This window comes from Lepisma saccharinum, chromosome 2 (assembly GCF_977018435.1).
Source record: "Lepisma saccharinum chromosome 2, izLepSacc3.1, whole genome shotgun sequence".
Lineage (NCBI taxonomy): Eukaryota > Metazoa > Arthropoda > Insecta > Zygentoma > Lepismatidae > Lepisma > Lepisma saccharinum.
The window spans coordinates 197,870,478-197,883,275 of record NC_139230.1 but is presented as its reverse complement, the minus strand read 5'-3'; positions in this window follow the sequence as shown (position 1 = coordinate 197,883,275).

The following is a 12,798-nucleotide window of genomic DNA, read 5'->3' as shown; positions in this document are numbered from 1 at the left end:
TCCGCAAGTACACACTATCCCGGGTATCTCTGGAGCGAGCGAACGAAAACAGTTATCTGCGCAAGTACACACTATCCCGGGTATCTCTGGAGCGAGTGAAAACAGTTCCCTGCGCAAGTACACTCTATCCAGGGTATCTCTGCAGCGAGCGAACGAAAACAAGTCTCTCCGCAAGTACACTCTATCCAGGGTATCTCTGCAGCGAGCGAACGAAAACAAGTCTCCCCGCAAGTACACACTATCCCGGGTATCTCTGGAGCGAGCGAACGAAAACAGTTATCTGCGCAAGTACACACTATCCCGGGTATCTCTGGAGCGAGCGAACGGAAACAGTTATCTGCGCAAGTAAACACTATCCTGGGTATCTCTGGAGCGAGCGAACGAAAACAAGTCTCTCCGCAAGTACACACTATCCCGGGTATCTCTGGAGCGAGCGAACGAAAACAAGTCTCTCCGCAAGTACACACTATCCCGGGTATCTCTGGAGCGAGCGAACGAAAACAGTTATCTGCGCAAGTAAACACTATCCTGGGTATCTCTGGAGCGAGCGAACGAAAACAAGTCTCTCCGCAAGTACACACTATCCCGGGTATCTCTGGAGCGAGCGAACGAAAACAAGTCTCTCCGCAAGTACACACTATCCCGGGTATCTCTGGAGCGAGCGAACGAAAACAGTTATCTGCGCAAGTACACACTATCCCGGGTATCTCTGGAGCGAGCGAACGAAAACAAGTCTCTCCGCAAGTACACACTATCCCGGGTATCTCTGGAGCGAGCGAACGAAAACAGTTATCTGCGCAAGTACACTCTATCCCGGGTATCTCTGGAGCGAGCGAACGAAAACAAGTCTCTCCGCAAGTACACACTATCCCGGGTATCTCTGGAGCGAGCGAACGAAAACAAGTCTCTGCGCAAGTACACTCTATCCCGGGTATCTCTGGAGCAACCGAACGAAAACAAGTCTCTGCGCAAGTACACACTATCCCGGGTATATCTGGAGCGAGCGAACGAAAACAAGTCTCTCCGCAAGTACACACTATCCCGGGTATCTTTGGAGCGAGCGAACGTAAACAAGTCTCTGCGCAAGTACACACTATCCCGGGTATATCTGGAGCGAGCGAACGAAAACAAGTCTCTCCGCAAGTACACTCTATCCCGGGTATCTCTGGAGCGAGCGAACGAAAACAAGTCTCTCCGCAAGTACACACTATCCCGGGTATCTCTGGAGCGAGCGAACGAAAACAGTTATCTGCGCAAGTACACACTATCCCGGGTATCTCTGGAGCGAGTGAATGTAAACAAGTCTCTGCGCAAGTACACACTATCCGGGGTATCTCTGGAGCGAGCGAACGAAAACAAGTCTCTCCGCAAGTACACTCTATCCCGGGTATCTCTGGAGCGAGCGAACGAAAACAAGTCTCTCCGCAAGTACACACTATCCCGGGTATCTCTGGAGCGAGCGAACGAAAACAAGTCTCTGTGCAAGTACACTCTATCCCGGGTATATCTGGGGCGAGTGAACGTAAACAAGTCTCTGCGCAAGTGGTGACTCGAGAGGGCTTGGTCAATGAACTCGTGAGAGGGGAAGTGAGTGCGGCTACCAGCCATTTGTAGAAGCGCGCACTGCTTCTCTTCGCCAACTGGCAGTCTCCCCTTCTCTAACAATATGTGCAACCATGCTCCACAGATTCCCGGGACAGAATATAGTGACTCGAGAGAGTTCAACCAATGAACAAGGTCGAGAGAATGAAATTGCGTGGAGGGAGAAAGCGACTTTAGTTACCAGCCTTTGCAGGAATGTGTACTGATTCGATCAGCCACTCGCTTTCTTCCCTTCTCTGCGTTTATGCGCGGCCTTGCTTTAGAGATTCCTGAGATAGAGTTATAATCTATGTTCCATGCTTTACCCATACTTCAACTCGGGTTCGAACACGGGGTACCGTGTTATTGATCAGAAATGTAAATAAACATAAAACACGTCAACGCACAGTTAAATGTGTATACAATAGTTAACAAAGCGAGTTATAATAATAATACATGTTAATTGAAGAGAGTGGAATAAAATATCTGACTATTATGTACAAAAATAGCCTACATGAATATAATATTTCAATTATTACTATGCACAACGTATTTATCTTTATACTCAGTATTTCAGATCTTTACCACCATGTACAAAAAATATATATAAGGATATACTAATATAATACATTATACAGGTAAATTACATAAGATATGGAAATAAAATAAACAAAGTAAAAATCAAGGATAGAAGTTATTTACTTTCTAAACTGCAGTGAATTAAAATTGAAACTTTTGAGACTGAAACCCATATTCTTCCTGAGTATTATTTAGAAGAAAAGCCTTAGGTAAATTATTAATTAACTATAGGATAATTTTACAGTGCCTGTTTATTCATTTGCATATCGACATATGCAACAAGTGTGAGACCATGAAGAAATACATTAATTATGTATGTAATAAAAACCTGTGAATAATTGACACACTAAAAAGTACGTACATATATGTAATTGAGTATAAACTACGAAAGAAATATATATTTCCAAAAATTGCTTTCATGTTTACATTGTTGACATTTATTCTTCCATACTTAGAATAGCTTTTTTGAAGGTCTCAATAAGCATTTGCAATATATCTAATTTTGGTTCCATTTGTACATCTGTTGTACAGTTCACATATTCTCCTGACAGGTGATTTATTTATGATGTTCGATCTTCTGTTACTACAGTAAAAGAGGCCCCCTTTGGATCGTGTCTTGGAGATAGGAACACGTATGTGTATATGTTCTAGTAGATGATGCACCTGAATATTATTGTTCCTAAAATCTTTACTCATTCTAATTGCGTACCCTAGGTTCCTAGAACATAAAAATTAACACACATTTCAACTCCCTTCCATGTAGGAATGTTCAGTGTACAATATCCATAGGCATTTCTCATAAAAGCTCATTTTATTTTTCCAATGCCTGACTTTTTATGATAGCTCTACATTAATTGCAGTTTCAATTTCCTCACAAGAAAGACAACATTGGTCATGGGTGACTTTTGGGAAGTACGCGATATGACTGTTTCAAAGCTATAAAAAAAATTGATGATCAAAGTGCGCTGTTTGATCAAGATATTATGAACCGAATACAAGTAATATGAACCGATAGTATGAACATGTGTGCCACAAACAGGTTTAGAGTTCAACAATGTAGCATGAAGAAATTTCCGGAGGGCATTTTGAATATGAATTCTTCTCATGAGCACTCATTAACCTCTATGGATAATATTGAACGACATTAATTCGTTATTATTGAATCAAATTCAATCGTTAAAATTGTATTACATATTTCAGGAGTATTCATGATTGTATAAAGTTGAGGCATGCAAGTAACACATGAAGAAAATATGAAATTCTTGTTTCTCTTCTTTATGGTGTAAGCTTGATTTATACATTCCCTTAAGAAGAGAACATATGAATTCAAAGACGTTATAAGAAAAAATATATTGTGTACAATCACACAGAATAGGGCGTCGTATATTCATACGAAATATCAACAACTTTTCTGACGTTGAAGTAGAAATGAGACTTTACAAGACAAACTTAGTTGTCTTGATATACACTTGACGCTCAGCCAACAGCTAGTGCGCAGACCTGCCACACTCTAAAGAGGTGTTTTGTTACCGACATCCGGTAATCAACTCTGTGCCAACTGCATGTTAATGTAAGAGACTCTAGACTTCAAAAACTCCACTAACCTCTGCAAGAGATGAAGATTGTACACAATTCTTATCACTACAAGCATGCGCCCAGAATTGGTAATGGAGTCGCTGTTCTTTACCATTGCCGACTGGTTTTGTGACAGCATATTTTCTTTTACAACCAGAATAATTACACAGAGAGCATCACAGTTTATCTTCTTCAACTTCACTTCTACACACAAGGAGAATAGTCCAAGAAGAGTAAATGTCACCTTGTCTTTAGTCAAAACAATCCTCTACTTTCCATGGGCGCAGAAGAAAATATCGTTATTGTCATAATTCCATATCATCTCCTGCCCTCCACAAACATACACACACACATATATATATATATATATATGTGGGGAACTTTCCTTCTATTAGACACTGCCCGACCCTGTGGCCGAGTGGTTAGCACATCGCGCTGCGACGCCAAGGGTCCCGGGTTCGAATCCCGGTCGGGCTTGGTTGTTTGTGAATGTCCATTCATCCATTTCATCATTTCATCACTCATCCCCATCTTCGCAAATTAGCCAAGAGGCACAAAACGCGAAGTAAAATAAACTAAATCAATCAATCAATCAATTCTATTAGACATATTACACAAATAACTTCTTAAGCAAAATGGATTTCGCAGATCCTTTTTAAAATTCTATTTTTTCCGTTGTTATACGCCTTATTATATATGTAGTGATTAGTGATTTATATTTCATGTAGCTTTCATTCTGGAATTTTTATTTTAATTTATATTGTAATTTGTAATGCTGTAGGAAATTATTTTTTCAGGATTACAGGCACAGGGTCGCATCTTGTAATACTGACGACGGGACTTCATAACTTATACTTAAATCATTCCTCATTTTCGCACTATCTTGGCATGAAGGAGCTCATCTTCTACGAGCTTGATAGTTATGAAGTCTAGTTCTCTGTTCTCTCCTGTGTCTCCAGATTTTTCTTCGAGTGTGCTTTTGTATCTTCTGAATTATCATCACGACTTTAGTAACAATTGGGAAATTTATTGGTTCGGCGTACCCGCAATATCGTGCTAACGAGAGAGTGGTGTCAGCTATTGTTCAGAGATCGGGCATGATCCTTAATTTTCACGCGGAAAATTACTCGAAGCGTCATGAAATATGTGCTACTGGATCGAACCTGAATGCTACATGCTCCGTGCTATTCGACCCTATAGATCTCGCCAGATCACGCTTCCCTCGAATAATACCAGACCGGAGGGTGGAAAGGAAAAACGAAGATGAATGCGTTAAAAACAATGGTAGATCGTCTCTGATAGAGACAATGCTACAGCCACGATGCTCTTAGTGTGGATTTTCGCACGCCCCTTTTGGTTCTTGTTTTCTTAAGCTTTTGGATCGCGGAGAAAAAACAATCGGTTACAACAAAGGCGGCTGCTTGGATGGTTCCCAGTTGAAAACATTCGAATTTCTTCTTTCCTTTTTCTCCCACTCCTATTTCAGATGGTTTGCGGAGATTATACATGAACCTGAGCGTTAAAATCATAAAGTTAATTAATACCAAAATTTCGCAACATGTAGTTTCCGTGGATCATGCATTTATTGCTTTTCTTCTTTCCTCATGATAATTATTTCCTCACAAATACCCCTGGTAATATTGAGAGTATCTTGGGGAGGGGGGAGGGAGATAATTTCTTCCACTTTATAGACTCTTGTACTGCCTTTAAAACGTAGTGTTGTTCCGAACATTGGTATCATCCACTATTTGCAAACTCTCTTTTAAATTTAACAGAAATATCAGCTGATGTCTCATTGGAGAACTACATGGATATTCCATATTTCCCATGGGCTACGGGAATTCTCATCTCGTTGTGTGAGATGTAATACCGTATGTTCATATCTCACCACGCGAGAAAGTATAATTTCTTCAATTTAAAGTTCTACATGTAAAAAAAAAAATGCAAACAGTTCACATACAGTATTATATTTTCTTCAGAAACTTAAACGCTGCGTTGCTGCAGGTTGTGTCAAACTATAACGGCAATCATAACTTATGATCTTTCACACGTCACATGATTTCTTTCTCTCTCTTGTATCCGCTGGAAATATTCTAAAAATAATTATTTCATTCGAACAGTACGGTCAAACAACGGATATCAATCAACGTAATTAATTCATATTCCTTAACACAAATATTGTTTTGTATCAGCAAAAGATCGACTGGTTTGTTTGAATTGCTGTTTTAAGTTCACTTTATGCACAGAGAGGCTAATCTGGACTAGGCCTACAGTTTAAAGTGGAATCCGAACCACTATATGCCTCCGAACCCGGGACCACTTGATTATAAGGTGACGACGTTACCACTACGCCATCAAGGAGGCCCTAGGAAAGGATTGAGGCTAAAATTTTGTTATGGCTTTTCTGCCAATCTGACCCACAATCACAACACGATAAGATGGAGAAAGTAGTTACATATTGTTTTTCAGGATCACCAGCTGTCCTGAATATCTGCCTTTACAATGTTCATTCTGAAATAGCAACACGCACTCTTCGTATATCATTAGTTTACCAACATTCTTTAAAAATAAGAAAATCGGTAAATTCTCTGCCGGTCAGGGAAAATACATTTCTACATCTTATCGTGTTTTGTTCCATCAAGTGCATTTATTTTACGTGTGAAATAATATTTTAGAAGATACATGTAAAAGACAATTAGCCTATGCGAAAATGTCGGCGCATATCTGATAAATGTATATGTACGTGTAGAACATGTAGTAGCTATGGAGGACAGGATTTTCTGGTATTTGCCGTTTGTTCCATGTGACATGTAGAATTCTATATCAAGAGAACTTTAATCTTGCTAATAGACAACGACGAAAACTACAAATCGCAACAAAACAACACTACACTATTAAAACGAGATAAGGGCATTTATTAATGACAAGTAGGCAGTGGCACTTGGTGATCTGCATGTATAGGTATGCACCTTGGACCTTGGACCAGATGAAGTGTTGTTATTCCCACTCAATTATTCCTGCCCGTTTCTGCTAATCGCATTTGTAATCCAAGTTATGATGCACCTTTCCCTGATAATGAGACGATATCAAAGTTATATAGTCTATTTCATGAAAATGTAAAAAAAATAAGGTTTATTACAAAATCGAAATACCCTAGTGATCTTTTTAATCGATCGCGAGACAAGATGTGTAGAAAATTCAGCATTCGACGACATGACAAAATCACTCACAACGCTATACCGTAAACTGCTATGGTTTGAAGTGGAAAATAATATTGCCAGTATTTTGTATAATTGCCGTGTCTTAATAATGTATATTATCTTTCTTCAATGTAAATATGTCCCATCAGAAACCCACATAAACATTTCATCGTACACTTAAGTTAATTACCATTTTTAATGTACTTTATTTGTCATGTCATGAGGATCCTCGAATCCCTAATCAAATGCAACTAGTTCTTGCCAGCACCTCCACAAAAATTATCTCAAATCAGTGACATATAGTATAATTTACAGATTCTCGTATGCACTGAATAGAGAATTGGATTGACTGTTCTGTGACAAAAATACAAGATTAAACTCTGATTATTTGAAAATTTCGTTGAACTTCCAAATACAAGCCAGAGCGTCTAAATGCACCAATTCCTAGGACATTATGAATATTTTTAATTCAAAACGCTGACATTTTATAAAACTATTGGTAACAGTTTCATACATCGGAGACACATTTCTTCAATTTTACACAAGAAACTACTTACGGAAATGAGTTTCTCTAAGGTTTACAATGTTCGTCGTCGAGGTATTTTCTTTCATCGTGGAATATATTTGACCGGGAAATCATGTATTTTTCAAGAGAAATATCTCACCGACGCACAATTGCCATTACTTTCATTTGCTTGCCCTACGACAACCGGATGCTGCGTACGTTTGATGACGTAAGCCCCTGTCAGTGTTTCAACCCCCTTTTATTTACTATGCTTGCCTAACGTAACCAAACCTAACCTAATCTTATCGGAAATGGTTCGTGGGGCTATCAGTGTATGGTTTATGGGGCTATCCGTCAACTACCCGTGCATAATGTATAATTTCCACCGGTGACGAACACGTTAGTAGGTATTTTTCAGTGAAGAAGGTTGAAACACTGCATACCCACAACGTGAGTCAATATGTGCCCGTCATATTGTGTGTTCCGGAAGCGAAGAAAGGAATAAAAAAAAGCACTCAGAATGTGAAAAATTGCGTTTGTTTTAGTGTAAAAAGCATAATGGCACCTTGAACTATGTTCCGCAATACACAATTGGTAAGTACGAACCATGCGAAACACAAAATATGAGATTTTAATATGTCTCCGATCTATGAAACTGGTACCAAACTATTTTTCCAGCACCTGTATCAACGTATTCCACTCATCGCATCTGGCCTTGCATGGTTGAATACGCTTGTCACTACACGCCACGCCCTCTCCCCTTCCTTTCCCGTACTCCCCTCATTCGGATTTCAATGCTTTGCTCAGAACCGCGTGAGGTGAGAGACATCAAAATTTCCCTTGCTGAGAAAAAATCCCTCAATTTGCAATTATGCATGGGTTGTTCTCGACTCCGTCACACAGCAAGGATGGAAAGATTGCAACACTACATGACGAAGAGGGAACAGCGCATGCCCGTAGCTACTATGTCACAATTCTTTGTGCGAAGCGAGTCCGAAAGCCCTTCATCCAAGTCATAAGCGTCTTTCTGCTTCCTCTACCCACCGTCGAACACAGCGCCACTTCGGTGTGCAGCTGTGTGCACTTTCCAATTGTGTTCATGTCGCCCATTCGACGCGAGATACTCAGATAGAAAAGCTGACATAAGGAAGTAAATGGAAGGTGATGTGGCCCGGGAACATTTGCTGTTTTGAAGAAATGACATTCAATGAATAAATATAATAACAATTAATTACATTTCACATTTCTTTTTGGTGTGCACGTGCGTGTGCGTGAATAGGCAGCAGCCGCTACTGCAAGTAGGCTAAAATGGGTTGTTTTTTTCTGTACCAAAAGTTCAGTTTTCGCCTGGATGAAAAATAATGAAAAATCTGTCCCCAAGAGATGATTTGTGTTGTTGTAACGAGCACAGTAAATTTTATCCGAAGCAAATCAACCCATAGAGCGTATCATATATCCGAGATCTCAGTGAGTAAATTGACCACTCATTTACTTGACGTTACTCAGTAGGCATTGTCCTTGAGCGAACATTTTTACGCTCAGAAAAGAATCTGTATTGGTATTTTTGATAGTTAACGTCGCTTTTTTGCTACTTTTGGTTGACAGAAATAAATGGTTATCAATGAAACTCACCAGTTTGTGTGGCAGTTAGTATAGCAGAGTATTGCTCAAAATAACATGCTCTAATTCCATGTGTATAGCGTCAAGTCACCTAAACCTACTTCATAGGAATTTTGTCAAATGACTTACAGAATCGGATAAAGCAATTTGTAACAAATATGTATATAATTAAAAAAATACATTACATTGAGTAGACATGAAAGTTAAAATAACAAATACTATACCCTATTCCAGTATCTCTGGAGCAAGGCCGTGCATAGCGGCAGAGAAGGGGGGCGGAATCGAGTGTGCAGAGCGAAGCAGTACACGCTGCAGAGAAGGATGGTAACTCCATTTGCTTTCCCCCTCCACGCAATCCCGTTCCTCTTGCGTGTTCATTGGTGGAGCAGTTTCGCGTCACTACTTGCGCAGAGACTTGTTTTCGTTCGCCTGCTCCAGAGATAACTGGGACAGAGTGTAGCAAATCTACCCTAAGTTTCAGAACAAGGATCTGAGCTATAAATCTGCGAACGAGAAAGCGTTTTTTCCTCAATTTCACAAATAACGAAATTGATTGATTGATTTGCTACTTCGCATCTTATACCATTTTTGGCTAATTTGCAAAGATGGGGATGAGTGATGAAATTGATGAATGGACACTCACAAACATCCATTCCCAGACAAGGATTCGATCCTGGGACACCTGGCGTCATAGCGACAAATAACGACATGAAGTCTGTTCTAAATAATTAACATACAGATACATTTTGCCACTGTCTAATGTATTCCTTTAAGGCAGCCGATCACAGTACAGGCTGCTAATAAAAAATATATATATATATTTCTGCTCTTAATTTTGCACTCCTTGCTTGACTCATCTTTCATTTAAATAACGTAATACGTTTTGTGTTATGTCCTTATTTCGTAAACCAATCTCTCTTGGTTGAGAGAGTAGAGGATGTGTGTCTGCAGTCAGATCCCATGTTACATTTATGGAAGACTTCTGTACAATATGACTAGAACTAGGTCTTCTCGGAAGGACCGCACGTTCCCCCTTGAATTTTTCAAGAGCAGTGTGAAACGATGGTCGAGGCGTATGGAACCTCTATTTCCTACTAAATTCCACTCTTATAACTAGAGATCGCCGTTACAGAACCAGAAATAACCCAGAAGCCTAGGATGGTGTCATGAATACAGGTTGCCCTTATATTGATCCTGAGTCGCACGTGAATTTTTTAACTTCAAATATATTTTCCGTTCTTTCTTTCTCCTCTGACATTAGGAGCACGCATACTGATATGGTAGATAACAATTTTCAAGATGAAAAGTAAACATATGTTTTTAAAACTAATTGTTCACATGCGGTCCGTCATCGAGAGCATTGAAGGACGAAACAACGCATGTATTTATCTATTTCACTACAATATTACAAATATCACTAACTGCTTCTAAATTGTGTACGATTTTTCATTCATTATGTTGTGTACCACAAGAGTTACAAAAAAAGCCGGCTTCCTTGAATGGATGTTTTCTTTTTCGATAAAATAGGCCATGATGGCGCAGTGGTAGCGTCGTCGCCTGGTAATCAAGGGATCCCAGTTCGATATCCGGTGGAGGCACATAGTGGTTCCGATCCCAAATTAAACTGTAGGTATAGTCCCGATTATTCTTACTGTGCATAAAGTGGACTCGAAACACCAAATCAATCAACCAATCTTTTTCTATAAAATGTCGGCTGTTTTTTTTTAAAAAAAGGAGAGAAGTGACAAGAAACACAAACTTGTGTCCATCAGGGTTAGATGTGTAGTTACGGAGCAGGCAGGATAGGCTCATACCTGTTGGGTGCTCTCGTGAAGGAAACATTACTCTACCAAAGAATGCAATTCCTTTGGTTCGTTTGGATTGGGCCGATCTCTGTGATGTAGTGGTTACCACACCGCGCTACAACACCATGGGTCGTATGTTCGAATCCCGGCCTGGGAGTTCTTTGTGAGTGTCCCTTTGTCAATTTCATCATATGATCATTCATCCTCGTCGTCGCGATAAGCCAAAAGTGAGAGGAAACCGACGCTATGTAACAAAAATAAATTGTATGGATTGGCAGTGACTAAGGCAGGAGGGGAGAGGGACACAACATTGTGCTCGATTGATTGATTTGCTTCATTTTACTTCGCTTTTGTGCCATTTTTGGCTAATTTGCGAAGATGGGAATGAGTTATGATATGATGAAATTGAATCCAGGCCAGGATTCGAACCCGGGATCTCTGGCGTCGTAGCGCGATGTGATAACTACGCCGCCACGGGAGCCGGCCACACTGTGCTCGAATGAAAGTTGAGACTAAGGGTTGTTTCGTGGGAGGGACTGAAGCACCATACATGTTACTGCTCAGCAAAGAAGAGAAAACCCTCGGAAAATATGCGAACTAAAATCCACCCCCACTTGTTTCTGTCACAGTGACCGCCAGCAGTCCAGGAGCTCTATAGAGGAAATATTGTTCTGCCAAAGAATGTATATGTTTGGATTGGTGCACAGAAGTGTCAGAGAAATGACAGGTCGACAAGGGACGGGAGGTGGTGAAGGATTGGGCTGGTGTCAGGGAGTCATTTCTCTCCTTTCTCTCCCTTAATGCGTCTTCTTCCGTTTCTATCTCTTTCTGTCTCCCTGTATCTATCTTTCTCTCTCTCTCTCTCTCTTTCTCTTTCTCCCAATAGCAATGTTCTTGCCTCTTTCTACTTAATTCCTCTTTCTTTATCTTTCACTCTTCCTCTTTCTTCCCCTCAATAGTGATGTTCCTTCCTCTCTATCCTTCATTCCCCTTTCTTTATCTTTCTCTCACTCAGACAAAAGTGTCAGAGAAATGACAGGTCCACAAGGGACGGGAGGTGGGGAAGGAGTGGGCTGGTATCAGGGTGCAATTTTTCTCCTTTCTCTCCCTTTCTGCTTCTTCGTCCATTTCTATCTTCTTCTCTCCCCCTCTATCTATCTTTCTCTTTCCCTCTTTATCCCAATAGCAATGTTCTTGCCTCTTTCACCTTAATTCACTTTCTCTATCTTCCTCTCTCCCTCTTACTCTCTCTCAATAGCGATGTTCTTGCCTCTTTCTCATTCATTCCTCTTTCTCTCTTTTTCTCTCTCCCTCTTTCTCTCATTTTCTCTCTCCCTCTTTCTCTCTCTCCATAGCGATGTTCTTGCCTCTTTCTCTCTCTTTCACTCTCCTTCTATCTCTCTCTCTCAACAGTAATGTTCTTGCCTGTATCTCCTTCGTTCCTCTTTCTCTATCTTTCTCTTTCTCAATAGCGAAGTTCTTGCCTCTTTCTCCTTCATTCCTCCCTCTCCCTCATTCTTCCTCTCAATAGTGATGTTCTTGCTGGAATAAAATGTAGCACCCTTTTATTTTGCATACAGTTTTGGATATATTTACATGTAGGCCATATTGATTCTACCTTACACAGTGTTCGTTTTGTTCCTTGTTATAAACATGACTTTAGACTTAAGTCTGAGCTAAGCACATTGTAGTAAAGTTCAAATGATGAGCTACAATAATATGGACTAGAGATAAATATTCAAATCATTTGGAAGCTGATTAAGTAAATTTGAGTTTGAAATGCTATTGTATTTCGAGCGTGAGTATGTGAAATGGCAAATGTAAACTCCCCATCTTAAACTAAATACAGTAGAACGTCGTTTATCCGCATTAATTGGGACCGAAGGTTATGCGGATAACGATTTTTACGGATAATCAAACATGTATATCAGGG